Here is a 17,495-nt window from a genome sequence, read left to right as displayed (position 1 = left end):
CCTCTCCTCTCCATCATCTCCATTCCAAAACCACCGTCTCGCCTCTCCCTCTTCTGATCTTTTCCATTGCAAAACCACCTCCTCTCCTCTCCATCATCTCCATTCCAAAACCACCATCTCGCCTCTCCCTCTTCTGATCTTCTCCATTGCAAAACCACCTCCTCTCCTCTCCATCATCTCCATTCCAAAACCACCGTCTCGCCTCTCCCTCTTCTGATCTTCTCCATTGCAAAACCACTTCCTCTTCTCTCCATCATCTCCATTCCAAAACCACCATCTCGCCTCTCCCTCTTCTCTATTGCAAGACCACCGTCTCTCCTCCCATCTTCCAAAGCTAGCACCGGACCACTCAGAAGGACATCTATGGAGAGGATGCAGCAGCGAATCAGGCAGATCGCCGGCGGCGACCAGGCAAAGTTAGCCAGGTTGAAGGAGATCCTTAGTTCGTTTGACAATGAGTGGGAGATTTCGAGGACGGTGCGGGCCATGTGGCAATGTATGCGAAAGAGCGAGACGGCGGCGATGAGGGCGGCGATGTACATGTACTCCTCGGCGGCAGTCACGCCGCAGTCCTCCGAGTTCATCGAGTATCTCCTCTGGGTGATGGAGCAGACAGATTCGCCCGAGGCGACAGTCAGGCGGAGGTGGTGGGCGTACAGGTCGAAGGTCGAGCACCCAGAGGATAACGAATCGATCGAGTATGGTGTGCCGTTCGTGAGGATGCAGAGCCAGCCGGAGCCACAGGACTATTCGTTCTCCCACCGCAAGAGGAGGCCGGATGGCGCGACGTCACTTCCCCGCCGTTCTCCACGGTTCCCTCGACGCTCGCCTCGTTTCAACGGCGGCAGTAGGGTTTAAGGTAAGCTTCGCACTAACCTAATCTTCCACCTGCTCATGCTTACAATTAGTGTGACAGCTAATGAAAATCATGCTTACAATCAGTCTCCGAGTACTATGCCAATCAGTCTAAAATAGCTCTGGACCTTTGGGTCAAAATTGTGACACAATGTACAAATAAAGAAAAATAGATTGGTGCTTCTTTCAGAAAAGAGTACTCCCTAGAAAACTGCCAATATAAGCTACTAGTATTTGGTTAGATGATTTGCTGCCGAGAAAGACCCGTCCACAGAGAGCGCCACACATCCCACTGGTGGTGGTGGATGCCAATGCGTGCATGCAGCATGTGTCGGTAATTTTTACTCGGCACACCTCGCACTCTGCATATATGCCGGTTCCATACGTAATTTTGTGCAGTTCCACCAAAATGCAGCTGAATAACCCTGTTTGCATAGATAATGAAAAAGCATGATTACATTATAGTGGCACTAGTTGATGAAACACACAAAATAAATAGAAGAAAATATTGCGATAGTATCATAGTATGCCATGCTGTGAGGGCGAGATGGGCCCTGCGACGCCTCATACTGGACATCGTCCCAAGTCTCCCAGATACACCTTCTGCCAGTGATGAACATCAGTGTACAGCGGTAGTACAAGGAGGCGCCTTGAGACATTCAAATCTCTATTTTTGTACATATCAACTAAAATTAAGCACCCCAGTTTGCAGAAACGCTTAAACATTAACAATGGGACTAGTTGATGAAACATACATTAACAAAGAGAAGCACTTTCTTTATCTACATTGGAAATGAAATGATAGAGATGACACTCGCTCTATTTTAACTGTATTATTACTTCATTTTATAAGTGACACTAGGGTCGAGCAGGTGGCAAACGAGGTGTACCGTGCGTCGCAAGGATGGAAGCCGGGGGTGCTTAGACTGGGATGCTGAAGCTGGCTCTTTCAATCACCAACATGGATGATTCAATTCATGGGACCTTTTGGTGCAGTTCACCTAAAATGAAGCAATGTCCCGTGAGCTAGCAGCTTCTTCAAAAATATTTAAGAAAAGGGCTCCAGCCCCAGTTCCATTTCCATCAGAAAACGAAACCCACAGAGCTTCTTCTTCATTAGTTGCAATAAAATTGAGCAACATCAAGGTTGGTTGTGAAGCTCCTGGAATGCTCAACTATAATTTGGATATCATTTGTGCAGTTCAACTAAGATCGAGCGTGAAATGTATATCTCTGTTTGCACAAAAAAGGAGGAAGGGAGGGTGACTAACAAGTGATGAAACATGCATCAAATGAAAAGAAGCATGTTCCTTATCTGAATGGCAATCCTACAAGGACAGTAGCAATTTCTAAAGCACTGGCATTGCTAGATATTAGTGTGGGCATTAGGATTAACTATGACAACCATTAAATACGACATTACTTTGGGCACGGGAGAGTAGGCGGACCAGGACAGTTGCATTTCTAACGAAAAGAACCAACTTATCTTAATGGGAAATTTTAGCAGGACATGTAAAGAAGTGCCATTGATTCATATTACTGGAGGCATTACATTGAAAACAACATTGGTTTAACGTGTCCTTACTTTTAACAGTGCGACTGCTACATTTTACCAGTGGCATTACATAAGAGTGGCTCGGGGCAACAAACATCAGAACAGGAAATCTGGGTTGGTCCCATTTTTGTTCGGTATAGCCACCTTATATTGTGTGAGGCTAGAAAATCTAGTGCTGGACTTACTCTGTTGACTTGTCCCCCAGTCCCCACTTTCTTTCCTTTTTCAACCAATAGATCGGGTTTATATTGAGTTTGTACTGCGTTTCCCTTTATTTCCCTATTAGACCTAGAGACCAGTTGGATAGCCAGTCTCTGCTACTTTTCGCCCCCATTATTTCCTCTTTCGACCAAGTCCTAGATTCAGGTAACAAATCCTCCCCCACCCCACCCCCTTTCTTCCTTGTTTGAACCAAGTAGTACTAGATTCGAGTGCATGAACTAGTTTTACCTCTTAAACGTAAAAAAAATTAGGTGGTTTTCGAACAGCCGATCGATCCTATCTACGAGGGGGCCTGAGAAATAGTAAAAGATACAAATGCAGCGACGGCAGGAGCTCGGGAAGTAGAGCAAGGCTGGTTTCGAAGGAAGTTATACCTGATGGTCGTCGGGATGTCGCTAGGTGGGCGGCGGGAGGCCGGATCTGCGCACACTACGGCAGCGAGGAAGAAGGGGTCGGAGGCCCTCCCTCGCCAGCGGTGCTTGGGAGAGAATGGCAAGGCAGGCTGATCGGGACGCGCCCAGCAGTGGGTAAGAGCCGTCGCGAAGGACGACCGCGTGAACGTTGCACCTTCTCACCTTCCCCGGCGGAGAGGATCCGGCTGGATCTATAACCAGCGGCGAGCAGAGAGAGAGAGACTGTGGCCACCGCTGTCGTGTTTAGATCTGGAGAGGCCGAGACAGTGTGAAGAGAGCAACACTAGCAAGCAAGCGCGGAGGCTCCTGCCTATATAGTGGAGTAGTACTAGTTTTCTTTTGTCTACCGGAGCCGGCTTGACCTCGTCAATGACTGTCGAGAAGTCTTCATGCACGTGGCCCGGAGGCGCAGTTGTCATCATTTTGATCTGAAGCGCCGGATTATAACATATAACATGAAAAAATGCCACATGACAAGAAATCATAACCTCACTGCCAAAAGGAGACAACATGAATCCCGACGGACAAACTAGACGAGGAACAAAGCTCAAATTAAAGATAAACTCGTAGAAAAGGGGGTCCGTCGATAGATGTCCTAATTAACATAGCCGGCTTGACCTAGATGGCAGCCGAGTAGTCATTGTTCGTGCAGGTGCCCCCAATGACTAGCCCAACTCAGTTGTCGCTGTTTAACCCTCGCAGTGATCCGAAGCACATGACACCTAATTTTGCGAGATGACAAGAAACCTTTTTTTAGATTTCTCACCACAACTACAGCCATGTACAACACAACCTGCACGATATGTACACGATAGCCAATCCAGGTGTGTCTGCTGGAGTCTGGTCACATGCATGGACGAACTGATCTTCCGTGTCTTGCAGGGATCGTCCAGGCACCAACGTAGTACAACACTTCTCTAGTACTATCGCTCGTCTCCCTCTTCTATTAAGTCACCCGACTTGCGGGGTCGGGGAGTGTGCCTATGGTCGGTTCTCAATTGTCGCACATGTGTGTGCAAACGCAATATGACGCGCGTTCCATTCGGAGAACAGCGTGCCAGACCGACCGACCGTCTGGGGTGCGACGTGAACGCAATGGGCGTGTTGTATACTCCGTACATGTGTACTGCCGTTTTCTAGACGCTTTGCTCCATGGCGCGGGCGCAATCCATGGATACAAAATTAGTATACTGTATACTATTTAAAAGTCGAGGGCGGGGCTTTTCCTGCGCGGTAGGCGGCGGGGCAGTTCCGCCTAGTCGGTTCGACAGAGACGCGAGAAGACGAGGGAGTAGGCTGCTGCAAACGTAGGGCTGTGTGATTTGATAGCGAGTTACTGCTGGACAGGTGGGGCCCCGTGATTTGACTTGCCATTATCATTTTAACTGCGGCGCTACGACCGGCGTGAGTCTCCCGATTCCTGACCACCTCCATATAGGTGCCTCTCCCAATGCTCCACCATGTAGTAGAGGCTGGCTCTTGCATGAGAGCCCACTTCTCCACTTTTTCCTTGCCTCTCTTTCCTCCACATATGCAAAAATGCCATGTAAAGCGCACTATTGTACTTACTTTTACTTGCTCCTACAGGTGCTTAAGCTTGCCACATAGGCATAAAGTCTGATGTGGCAAGTTAATCAAGAAGAGAGAGACTAGTTTGGTGACCCAAGGAAGAAATGGTGCTAAGAGCATGTACCTAGGTGAAAAGACAATTTTGAGTCTATAGCTAATTAAATGAAGCAAACTTACACCATTTCATTGGAAGAGGTCACTCCTTGGCAAATGCAATAAATACTAGTACTCCCTGTGTCCCATAATATAAGAACGTTTTTGGCACTACACTAGTGTCAAAAAGTTCTTATATTATGGGACGGAGGGAGTACGAAGAAAGAGATAGAGACGAGTAAAAAATACACTTATAGCCAACCTTATAGCCAATCTTGTTGTAGTATGAGTGACTAAGTGATGACTATGTATGACATGCCAACATCAGATAGCCTAACGCACCGTGTTAAATCTCCAAGGGCGCGAGCGACGCGATGGTCATGGTAGGCGCGACCATGATACGGGCTGCTGGCAGCCCTTGGATCTGAGATCAAACGGTCGCATGCTAAGTTGCTGAAAATTTGCAGAATAACCCTCTAGGCTAGGATATTCACCCATAGGTCTAGAATCACGCCATGCAACCGTTCGATCTCAGATCCAAGGGCTCTCGGAAGCCCGTATCATGGGAGAATGGAAATCCACTACCCTGCCGTTCGCACGCTGGCAGTTCGCTCTTACTCGTCCCCGCACGTCCTTCAATACTACGGCGGTTCGCTCCTAGTCGTCCTGTCCATTCACATTACGGCAGTTCCACTAATCCTAACCCTCCTCCCAAATCCATGGCGTCCCAAATCTCCACGATCGGCGGTGAGTACAAGGTTAGAACCATCACCGGCGATGAGTTCGACGTCATCTACACCCGTTCTTCCGTGACGGTGAAAGGATGCCTTTCTCGCTTCAGACGCATGTTCGAAGACTCAGATGATGAGTGGGTCGCTGGGCTAGATGTTGAGTACACCACCGTCCAGGGACGAGAGAAGGATCTAAAGGACGAAGAGAGGAAGAAGCCCGCCGTGATCTAGGTTTGCGTGCATGACTTATGCTTGGTCTACCACATATGCCATGCCGACGTTGAGTGCCAGGATTTTAAGGACTTCCTCGAGAGCAATCTAGTCAAATTCGTTACTGTAGACTTTGGTAACGACAAAGAAGTCCTGCGTCGGATAGGCCTCGTTGTAGGCAACACCTTCGACCTCCAGAAGAATCGGCTGGTGTCCTCTCGTCAGCCTTCAATGTTGACCCTGGCAAGAGCCATGGTTCATCCTTCGTACGGTAAACTGGAGAAACCTCCATACATGTTTCATCGTCATGCATGGCAGCAGAATGTACTAGATATAGACCACATCCACTACGCTGCAATGGATGGCTACCTTTGCTTCAATATCTACAAGGGTTGGATGAAGAGCAACAGCCAAGTGTGCGGTTCAAGCAAAGAAGTATCGGCCAAGAGGAAGAGGGACAAGGACGAAGTCGAGGACGTGGACGAGGACTCCGAGTAAGGTGGCAGTGTCGTTGCTCATGGTGGTTCTAATGCAGTGTCTACCGGAATAGTTGCAAAGTTTAATTTCAGGTGTGCTTAATTTAATTTGAGGGGTGTGTTGTGCTGAGCCCCCAGCAGAACTATGTTCTGTTTCTTCTCGTTACTTTAACTCTTCAGTACGTACATACTAGTATTTCTTACATTTCATCTTTTAGTTGGTATAGTACTACCACTCGTTTCTTCACATTATGTATGTACAATATATATGGCCAACATCATATAGCCAGCAGTTTAGTTGTCAAAGAATTTCAGGGTGCTTAGTTTTGTCAAAGAATTCCAGGATGCTTAGAGGGTGCTTGGATCCAAGGGACTTATTTTAGTCTGACTAAAAATAGTCTCTTTAAGAGGCTAAAGTTCCAAGCACCCCTGACTAAAGAGGGGCTAAACTAGTCTTGAGACTAAAAAATTTTAGTCAGGGGTACCCCTACTAAAATGTGGATTAGTCCTCTCTCTACGCATTTAACTCCTCTCCTTTAACACAGGCGAGTTCTGGATTGGAGGGTTTGGAGGATAATAAATGCTCGTTAACTTGATTTTAGCCTTTTTAGTATTTGGATCCAAGCATGGGTGAGGCTAGCATGTTTTAGTCCCACTACTTTTAGTCATGGGACTAAAACGTATCCAAGCACCCTCTTAGTTTTATTTGAGGGGTGGGTTGTGTTGGACACCATTATTGTGACTAGCCTTTTTAATAGTACTATATGCATAATTTGGCGACGAGCGCTCTCTATATTTACCACCTTTTTTTAATTTCAAGTTTTGCTCCATGGTGCAATCCATCGATACTACTGCTGTGCAAAAGTATACATTTTTTAAAAGGCTAGAGGGCGGGGCAGTCTAGCTTGGTCGGTTTCACGAGAGGCGAGGGCCTTTGTGATTTGACGGCTCATTACTGCTGGAAGGCGGGGCCTTGTGATTTGACTGCTCGTATAAATGCGCCGACGACCTGATCGAGGAGGAGCAAAGAACCGTGCGGTATACTCAAGTTTTCCACTGGAGTAGTACTGCGACGGAGGAGCACGAAACACGGCAGCCCAGTGCCATATGGCGATAAAAATGATCTATTTGCTAGTCATATCATTGTTAGCATTGTTCTATTCATTCCCTCAAAAAAAACCATTGTTCTATTCATGCCTCGCAGAGAACGTGACACGTGCGGCGAAACACCCGAAGAAAAAGATGAAACACAGGAGCAGAACAAGAAGGAAGATTATCACCCCAAATGATCTAATTCGCTGCGGAGTCGTAACTGCTTCTTCATCGCCTCCACGACCTCCATCTCCTTGCGCGTCTCCTCCGCCAGCTTCTTCATTCTGTCCATGACGCGGGATTTCTCGATGCGAGCCTTCATCATCTGTTCCACGGCCGCATTACGTACCTTGACAGCAGCCGGGTGCTCGATGCGGAGCTTCGCCAACTCCTCCTTCTGTTCCATGACGAGGGCATGCAACATCTTCATCGAGGAACTACTATTCTCATGCAGCTTCTTCCAACCAGCGTTCTTCTCCTTCAACAGGTCGATCTCGTGTGAGAGCTTCGCCTTGTCCTCCCGAAGTCGCAGGATTTCGCCGGTCGCATTCTTCTCCGAGGCAGTGCTCTTCTTCAGCAGCATCACCAAGCCGGCGGTCAACTCCCCCTGCTAATTGAGCTCAGCGGGCATGTCGTCGAGGCTCTCCTTCAGCAACTCCATCAAGCCTTGGATGAACTCCTTCTACTTATTGAGCTGATCGGGCATGCCGTTGAGGGATAACGACTCCAGCTCCGCCGGCTCGGCATGTTCGCCTCCACGGCTAGGGCGCTCCTGGGAGCCATTGCCTGCCCGTGATAGATCTTTCGAGGTCTCTGCGTGGCGGCGAGCCCTCTCTTTTTTTTCCACAGCCTTGGTTGCCGCTCCCTTGTTACGAGTAGTTCTCGACCTAGAGCTCTGCTCACGGTCCATGGCAACGACGGACGAAGAAGAAGCAGTTATGAGGAGGAAAGGTAGTAATTTTCGGTTAGGTAGTTCCCCTTTTTATAACCTAAGTACTAGCACTAGTACTAATACCTGCATAGTGGGAACACGTTCAGGTTTGGTACGTACTAGTAGGTGTGAGCAGGCTTTCGAATGTGATGGGAACAAGGTAAAGATTAATTGATGGTTTTGGTTTCGAGGCCCGAAACGGCTCCCGATGAGTTTAGCGGAACATAAATTTCAAGTACTACACTGCTCAAATGCGTAAATATTATGTTACTGTCAAAAATTGGCACAAAATACGAAGGAGGCCAATGGAAGTACTACTAGCAACCCACGATTTAACTACTCGCATGCGCGCAGTGGAGTAATAATGTCTTTCTTCCGCCCTCACGTCCACTCAATTTGCATGCGCTGTATTAATTGACCATCAATGAAGTGAACGACTTTACACGCGTCAAATTATCACATGGGGTGGATCTTGGTACAAAATTGTGTCCACCCGTGTACCCACGTGTGCGTGCGAGGGAATGAGTGCGTGCGTGACGTGCGTGCACATCTTCGCTTCGTGCATGTACCGCCAGTATGGCTCAGGGAGGACGAGTACATTCTTCTGGAACCAGCAGCACGTCACTGTGATCAATCCACGCAAGGAGGTCGCGACAATGCCTCCACATGTGCCACATGGCTTCATGAACTGTAAGAGAGACACTGTGTAGCGTGCCATTGGTATTCTAATTTACGTGTTTTGCACATACTCGAAGTACTAGTAAGGTACCCGTGCATTGCACGCATCAGATTTTGCAACCAAATTATGAATAAATACCACACTATAGCATGTAAGCTCTGACTCATATATGCCTGATGTAGCCCTTCGTTTAATTCTTATAGTTCATCTCATTCAAAATCAATTAGTTTTTATAAAAAAGCTAAGAACGCGGGAATAGGAAAAACATGGGATTATAGTGGAATGTCGTCTTGAATCCTACATGATTGTACGAGTGTTTGATTGTGCATAGAAAAAACGCAGAATTCTTTCAAAGAGGTTTGAGTGGATGGGATGTTTCCTATGAAATCTAGTGCAAATGAATCATATGGAAAAATTCCTATGGTTTACAATCCTACGAATCAAACAATCAAGATAGGAAAAATTTCTAATGATTAGAATCCTCCAAAATTCCTTTGATAATCCTTTGAATCAAAGAAGCCCTTAATCTATTTTATGATTCATGGAATTGTGCGTTGTAAAGCATAAAGTAAAAACAAATAATGGCAATTCAACTAGAAAAAAAGTTTGGGCAGTTATGATACGTAAGATTCTAGAACAAAAAAGAACCACTGTTGTTTTGAGGTTTGTGCATTATGCTCAAGTTCAACCATGGAGTCTGCTAGATTCTACATGTGGCAAAATCTGGTGGGGGGCTAGAAGATGGTGCGAGGGGCCGAGTGGAGGGAGACTATGAAGGAATGCACAAGTGTGAGATCGATATTTAGAGAGAGGGGGCGAACACGTGCGTTGTTGCGCGAAGTGGCCACTACAAAAAAATACACTTCCGTGATGATACATGTTTGTCACAGTAGGTCGCATTTTTTTCATGCATGTACATCCATGACAAATTTATGACAGAATCAAGATAGTCATACCTGTGCTGTCGTAGAAGTGTTCCATGACATTACCAAAATTATCATCACGGAAGTGTCCACTTCCATGACGATAAATCACGTATCACGGAAGTGCTTTCGTCAAGGGTGACCGACACGTGGCGTCCACCGTAACGGAACGCCGTTAAGCTATCGGGTCGGGTTTTGGATCCGATAACCCGTTAACAGCCCCGACCAATGGGGATTTTCCACGTGTAAAATCATCATTGGCTGGAGGAGACACGTGTCAGGTCCGCGTTGGCACAGGTGTCACTCATCCAATGGGCGAGATGCGCCTATGATATGTTGACACGTGGACCGGCCCAATCAAGTTTAAATGGGCCGGCCCAACTGAAGGCCCACAACATTTTGCGGACCATAATGGGCCAGCACAGCTAAAGGCCCACGAGATTTTGCGGACCATAATGGGCTGGCCCAGCTAAAGGCCCACAAGATTTTGCGGGCCATAATGGGCCGGCCCAGGTAAAGGCCCACAAGATTTTTGTGTGCCATAATGGGCCGGCCCAGGTTAAGGCCCACAAGATTCTTGCGGATCATAATGGGCCGGCCCAGCTAAAGGCCCACGAGATTTCGCCGACATTAATGGGCCGGCCCATTAACTGGCTGCCATGTTTTGGGCCTAATGCCGGCCCATATTTGATCTGGTCCATTAATGGCCTGCTACCCTCCGGGCCTAATAGTGGCCCATATGAGATCCGACCCGTTAAAAGCCTACCACGTTCTGGGCCAAATTACGGCCCAGATCAGGTCCGGCCCTTTAAGAGGCTTTGGGCTCAATTATGGCCCATATCTGATTCGGCCCATCAACTGGACACTATGCTTTTGGTCCCACTTGCTAAAGGCCCACTTAGTAATTCGGCCTGATATTAGTTTTGGCCTGTTAAGGGCATGTTTAACATTTCGGCCCTATATTAATTTCGGCCTATTAAAAGCCCGTCATATAGTTGGGCCTAACTACGGCCCGGTTTGCATCCGGCCTGCTCGCAGCCGATATCTGATTGGGCCAAACGAGGACCGAGACAATTTTGGCCTGTTAAAAGCCCGTGATTTGATTCGCACAATCATGGGTCGGGGTTCATTTCGGGCTGCTGCCGGCCCGTGAGCTGTTCGGCACGTTTCAGTCCCAACCTACATCGTGATTGCATGACGGCTCGATTATGTACCGTAATTTTACGGTTTGGCCGGTTTACTGCGAAGACAGGATATATATACAGTAAAATAACTGCAGCATAAGAAACAACCTAGACTATACAATAAAGAAATTACGGCATACTACGTCCATTGGGCATCAAAGTTCGCCACTATGATAATAAAGCACAAGCAGACAGCAGATTACTTACACTGGGCATCAAAGATCGCCACCAGTGCAAATAAACACGCCGACAAAATAATATACAAAACCGACAGCACTTCAATTGAGTTGAAGAAAGGTTAGCCCTGCTGGGGAGCTGCAGCGCAAGCAGTTGAGCAAGATGATGAGACTGCGCTTGTTCAACACTTATATCTTCCTCACTCTGAAAGATAAACAAGCAGATAGATGAAAGGTTTTGCACATAAAAGTATCAGTGCTGACAATTCATCACATTTCTTACTGACGAATAAAGAGACACAGTTTAAAATTGCATTAACACAATATGGTATTGTTCAGGTCAAGACAAGGCAGCAAATGACATTGTGAAGGAGTTGGCAGCTTCACGACACCACTGGATTACAGATCAAGAACTCATAAGTATCAATGGTTAGTGTGCTGTCAATTTATACCATTTCAGATTGGCAAATAAAGAGACAGTTTAAATAATAGTACAATGATATGACATTGTTCATAGTTAAGACATTGCAGAATATGACATTGTGCTGTAGTGGGTAGGTTCACCACACCACTGGATTACGGATAAAGAACAGAAGCATACATGCAGTGCAAAAGAAGATCACTTGCTCTGTATAATTTAATTTACATGGTATGAAGAAGGAACTTGGTTGTACAACTGAAAACTTAAATTGAGAAAGGACAAACTTTTGTTTATGAACTACATAATAAACTTTAAACAAGCAATTTGATGCAAACACCAAAAATAAACAGCTATTGCAGTCATGCCTAACCAAATATATACAACAAAGTTTGAAGGCTTGAGATGGACAAACTTACATTATTGGTGAAGACAGGCTCTATAAAGGCCTTGTCCATGCTGATGGGGGGGGGAATTCAAGAAGTTTACCACAGAATCTTCTTCAAAACCATTGCATTTATTCTACATTTTGTTAAGAGTAAATATAGATGTGATAATATACGAAAAAATGGAGAATATTTAAGATAAGATGAAGAGTGATGCTACATAACCAAGTAGCTATAAATGTAAGTGCAGCGATACATGCAAAAGGTACAACCAAGATTAATGCACAGCTAAACTTCTTCAGTACCAACCTTATGGTAAGAGTAAATATAGATCTGATGTGTAGAAAATGGAGGGCAAAGGAAAATAAGCTGCAGAGTGATGGTACATGAACAACTACCTGTCATTATAAGTACATTGATAAAGGACAGCATGTACTTACAAGAACAATGCAGAGCTAAAAAACATTGGCATTGGATATATTCTACACTAATGTAACCATTCATACAGATCAGATAATTTGGAGCGAACAATTGATAAGCAAGCTATCATGCATACTGCTATCAGATAATGAACCAGGTATGTATGCAAGTACAGTGATACATGACAACAGGTACTAACAAGAGCAAAGCAGCGGGCAGCATATTTGCGATATCATGTCGTTATTGTCAAACCGGAATTCTTCTTCGAGCAGATTTCCTGCAAAAAAGATCCGTAAGGCACATGCGGAAAAGTAGAAATTCAAATTGTCATGTGATTTCATAGACAGGAGACTTCACCGGAAATTCGTTTATAGACTTGCCATCAAAGTGTGATTTCCTCAGGTAACACCGATACTGCTGCAATGCTTCCTTGAAAAGCACAACCAAGCTTTGCTTGTCATGACTATCCAGATTGACCCTCGCCTAGTAACAACAATGTAATGTAAACATTGATGTGTTCAATCAGCAGAAAACAGGAAAATAATAACCATGAATAATAGCACTTACACGTAAGTTGGACAGGAAGATGTGAAAATGGTGTTTGTCTTCACAATAATCTTCCCATGATGGGAATATATGCACGTAGTCCCTAACAACATTGAAAGCATTGTCTTTTCAACTGGGAATAAATGGAATGGGGTTCCAATCTGCAGGAATTGGCCGTCTCTGTAGTTGGGATAGGTCTTCGGCCGGTGGACTTGCTGTACTTTTTGCTGGAGTGGGATTTTTCTGTGGTACAGCTGGTGCTATGGCAAATGAAATCGGTATACCTTTTGCTGGAGTGCAGGTCCTGTGTGGTGGGGCTAATGGTGTGGCCAGTGAAGTATGGGTACAGTCTGCTGGAGTCGGTCCTACGTTTTGTGTCACTGGTTGTACAGCCAATATAAGTGGGGTGCTGTCTGATTTCTCCGGCACCACCATGTTTTTCAAGGACTTTGTAGGTGCTCCTTCAGGTTCAGCAATCACCCTCTTCCTTTTTGATGTCTGATGCACAAGAACAGCATTTGAGTGGAAAAACATGGTATGATGACAGATGGAATATGTATTGATAATGGATGGGCATGGCATCTCGACATATATGATGAGTAAACTAAGCAGATGGCGGTGCAACAAAGTAGAAGAAATGCAAGACAACATATGCAAGATACCCGCAATTAATAAAACATTGCCAAATTAGAACAGGCACCTTGATGGGTGAATAGGACAGGCCATCTGCCTTTGACTCCTCGAGGTTAGAATAGTCATTAGGATCATATTCTGAACAAGAATCAACAGGTGGGGAGCGTATGAGTTTCATTGCATCCAGAATGGCACTCAATGCCTTGGTGCCAATTTTGTAAGTCATTGCAGTGTTTTGCTTCAAGAGTGGACTGCTGCTAGTGCGACACAAAGCAGCTACACAGATCATAGTGTAGATATAACGGGAAAACCTTAAGCATCAGTGTAAAATCAGCAAAGTGGAACTTGCTGGAATATATGTGCTAGTATTGCCGGTACGGCTAGAAAGGCTTCGGATACCAGCTCTCTTCAAGTGAAGGTGCGGTACTGTTAATATCAGTGTAACTCTCAAAGGCGACACAGCTCCCCGCATTTCCTTTCTATTCTTATAGGATTCAAGTGGGCAGGCCACTACAAATCCTATTCCTATGTTTACAAGATCCTACGAATCAAAGAGGCTCAAAGTGTCCATCACAACCGACCGTATAGACCTCTACACTGCAAATGTCCCTGCTCATCTTCAGTACAAGGAACATACTGTACTACTATCATACTCCCTCCGTTCCAAAATATAAGTCTTGGTAAAGATTTCCACTATGGATCACATACAGATGTATCCAGATACATTTTAGAGTGTAGATTCACTCATTTTGCTCCATATGTAGTCCATGGTGGAATCTATACAAAGACTTGTATTTTGGAACGGAGAGAATACATATTAAAGAAGAACGGAAGAGGAACATGGTAAAGAAGAGCAAGCAGATTTCGGATAATAAAATGTTGGTTGCGCAGTGCCCACACATGATGAACCAGAGCGCATTAAGAATGCAACTCCCAGCTGTCTCTCGACCATTTCAGGCGGTTAGATGAAGATCCTACGTCTCCTAACCCTTTTTCTTCCTCGTCTCTGATTCTTCCCATACAGAACACCGCACGGGCCGCCGGTCGGACCACCGGCCCCCACCGCCTGTGTTCCTCCGCCACCCCACCACCGCCCCAACCCCCACCCGCGTCAAGTTTTCTTCGTTCGGCGAGGCCCCACAACCACCCGAGCCCCTTCAATCGCACCGGCGAACTCCGGCGAGCTATGAAAAATCGACTGACCCAATTTTGAAATTTAGTCTACTGTGATTTAACTAGTGTGGAATATAAAAGGGGAAAACCATAAGCATTGGCAGTATAGTGTTGAGCGTGCCATGGCGGATCTGAAGGTGCAAACCGGACAAAGGCAACTTCGCAACCAAGACAAGAAATCAGAGTAAAGCAGTGGCGATCTATTTTCTTGCTGCGATAAATAAGTTGAGCAGATACGAAAGAGTACTGCCTTTGGTGCGGCGCCGTGTACGCATCTGCTGAGAATTTGACGGTGCTGTGGTAGCGATGGCTGTCGGCGGCGTGGAAGCAGATCTAGGAGGGTAGACGGTGGCGGCGGGGCGCGGTGGACGAGACGGTCGTAGGAGCGGCGCCGGCAAGGTGGACGACGGCGGGGATGAAGCGAGAGGACGGGATGCAAGGATCCCGGTCCGAAGCCGTCGATGAGAGAGGTCGATCTCTTGTAATGGACGGCAACATCGGGGTATCAGCTCCGGCATGGTGGAGGAGGACGGCGGTGGATGGGGTGGCGGACGGCGGCGGACGGAGGAGGGTGGGGTGGAGAGGGTGTTTTGGCGCCCACGGAGTACAAATGGGGAAAAGGGAGGTAGAGAGGAAGGGGGAACCATGTATTCAGGGCGCTCTTGTCTCAAATGCAACGAAATTTACAAACTTAGCCCCCGTTTCAAATTTCTACTACATCACAGCAACATTAGTCGGTTGGGGATAGGACGGTAATCTCGCATACACTGAATATTTGCCGACGAGAGTTTGTTTTTAGCGCCCACCGTGTATGAATATGAATCATGGAGGGGGTCGATTTCGGCCGAGGACACACTGTGTTTTGGCGCCCACCGTGTATGAATCCGGGTGAGAGGCGGTTACGTCACGTTTGGGTGAAATTACAAACCTACCCCTATCGAAACCTATAGAAATCCAGCAGATAGGCTTTGCGTGGCAGGGATAGGCAGTAGTGATTTCCATCTCGAAGATTTTGGTCAGGCGGTTACTGCGACTTTCCCCGCTTCGTTCAAATTTTGCAGAGTGCACGTTTACCGTGCCAACTCAATTCGAATCCCGTTTGTATTCTATTTTTTTGGGCGGGATCCATTTTCAATTGGAATTACATTCTATATACATCATTTTTTTATATATACTTTCAAAAGCACAACAAAGAATTCTGCTCCTTTATATGTATAATATGATTTACAAATACAACGATCTCGAAATCTTAAGGTTGAATTCGAAATTTTTTAACCAAATTATGTTCTACTAAAATGTATGGATCAGTAATATCTACATATTAAATAACATAGATGTGCGTGAATTCATATGAGTATGCATGTTTGATAGATCAATTTTGGTTCGAGTATGGATTACATGTATCATCATCTCGAATTCAAATATTTGAATCCCTTTTTTGTTCACTCCTTTCACGCCCATCTCTCTCGCATGCATGCTCCTTCAGGTAGCTATCACTCTCTTTTCTCCAGCTCACCCGCACGCTCACTTCATGTTTCTCCTATCCTCGCAAACATGGTCTCTCGACGTCTCCCTTGAGAAGTGTCACACTCTCCCTATCATTATACATTACACAGTTTTCATTACTAAGTTGACGGGGGCGGAGGGTTGTGTCAACTTAGTCAATATGCACGATTCAAGCTCCAGTGACCGTACGATGTCCATCCAACGGCCGTAGTGCTTCTTCAACCTCTGGTCTTCTTGCTCCAGCCGCCCAAACCAGCGCCGGTCGTGCCTCGTGCTCCTGCCTCCCGTGGCCGTCTGTGATGCGGCGGAGGCCTCACCGCCCCCTACTACTCCCACCGCTGGCCCAGGGTATCCCTCTACTCACCCACACCCCCTGTTATTCTGCGTCGACGGCAGCCTCACGCCGCAGCCGAACCAGTGAACCCTCGTACTCCTCTCCGCGTGGGCATCCACTGCCGCGTCTCCCCTGGCTCCATGTCGTCCCCTTCCTAGGCCTCGCCGTCGTCCACGGCCTTGGTGCTCTCGGCGCGGCATGGTTAATGTGGTCAACGACCGACTTCCATTGGAAGAGTACTGTACGTGGACAGGTTGATAGCTGGGTCCACGGCCACAGCCCAGTTTTTTGTGATTTGCCAAGTAAGTCGCTTTGTCAGGCCTATTGGGCTGCAAATCTTTCAAGACAAGGAGAGCTTCATTCGGCTGGCCGAGAAAATGGCCTATCAGTAATGAGAAACGGGCTGTACATTTTTAAAACACATCAAACCGGCAATTAGTTTCAAATATCTTTTTTTCATTTTGAGATTTTAAATTACATTAATTTTTATGCGTGGAGAATTTGTTGGATTTTATATTTATATACATTTATTTTTAAAATCAGTTTGAATGTGAGTTGAAATTTCGGGATTAAAAACAGTTCGGACCGCACCGAAATATGCAAAATTTCATATAATTTTTTAACCGTGGCCACAGTATGGGCTATAATGCTAACAAAAAGAATATGGGCTCCAAAAAAACCTTAAGAATTAGCAAATGGGCTGTAAATTATTAGAAATAATGGCAGATGGGTTGTATGTTGTTTTCCATAGATTTGAGGCTTTCCTAAAAAAGGGTTGACGCACAAGCAGTGACTGTTGGATGTCCATCGAACGGCCGTCGTGCTTCTTCAATCTCTGCTCTTCCTGCTCCAGCCACTCAAACAAGCGTCGGCGGGACTGCCTGCTCCCTCCTCCCCGCGGCCGGCTGTGCTGCCGCGCAGGCCTCACCGCCCCACCGTACTCCCATCGCTGGCCTAGCCATCCCTCTAC

This window comes from Aegilops tauschii, chromosome 1 (genome assembly GCF_002575655.3).
Source record: "Aegilops tauschii subsp. strangulata cultivar AL8/78 chromosome 1, Aet v6.0, whole genome shotgun sequence".
Taxonomy (NCBI): Eukaryota; Viridiplantae; Streptophyta; class Magnoliopsida; order Poales; family Poaceae; genus Aegilops; species Aegilops tauschii.
This window is presented reverse-complemented; position numbering follows the sequence as displayed.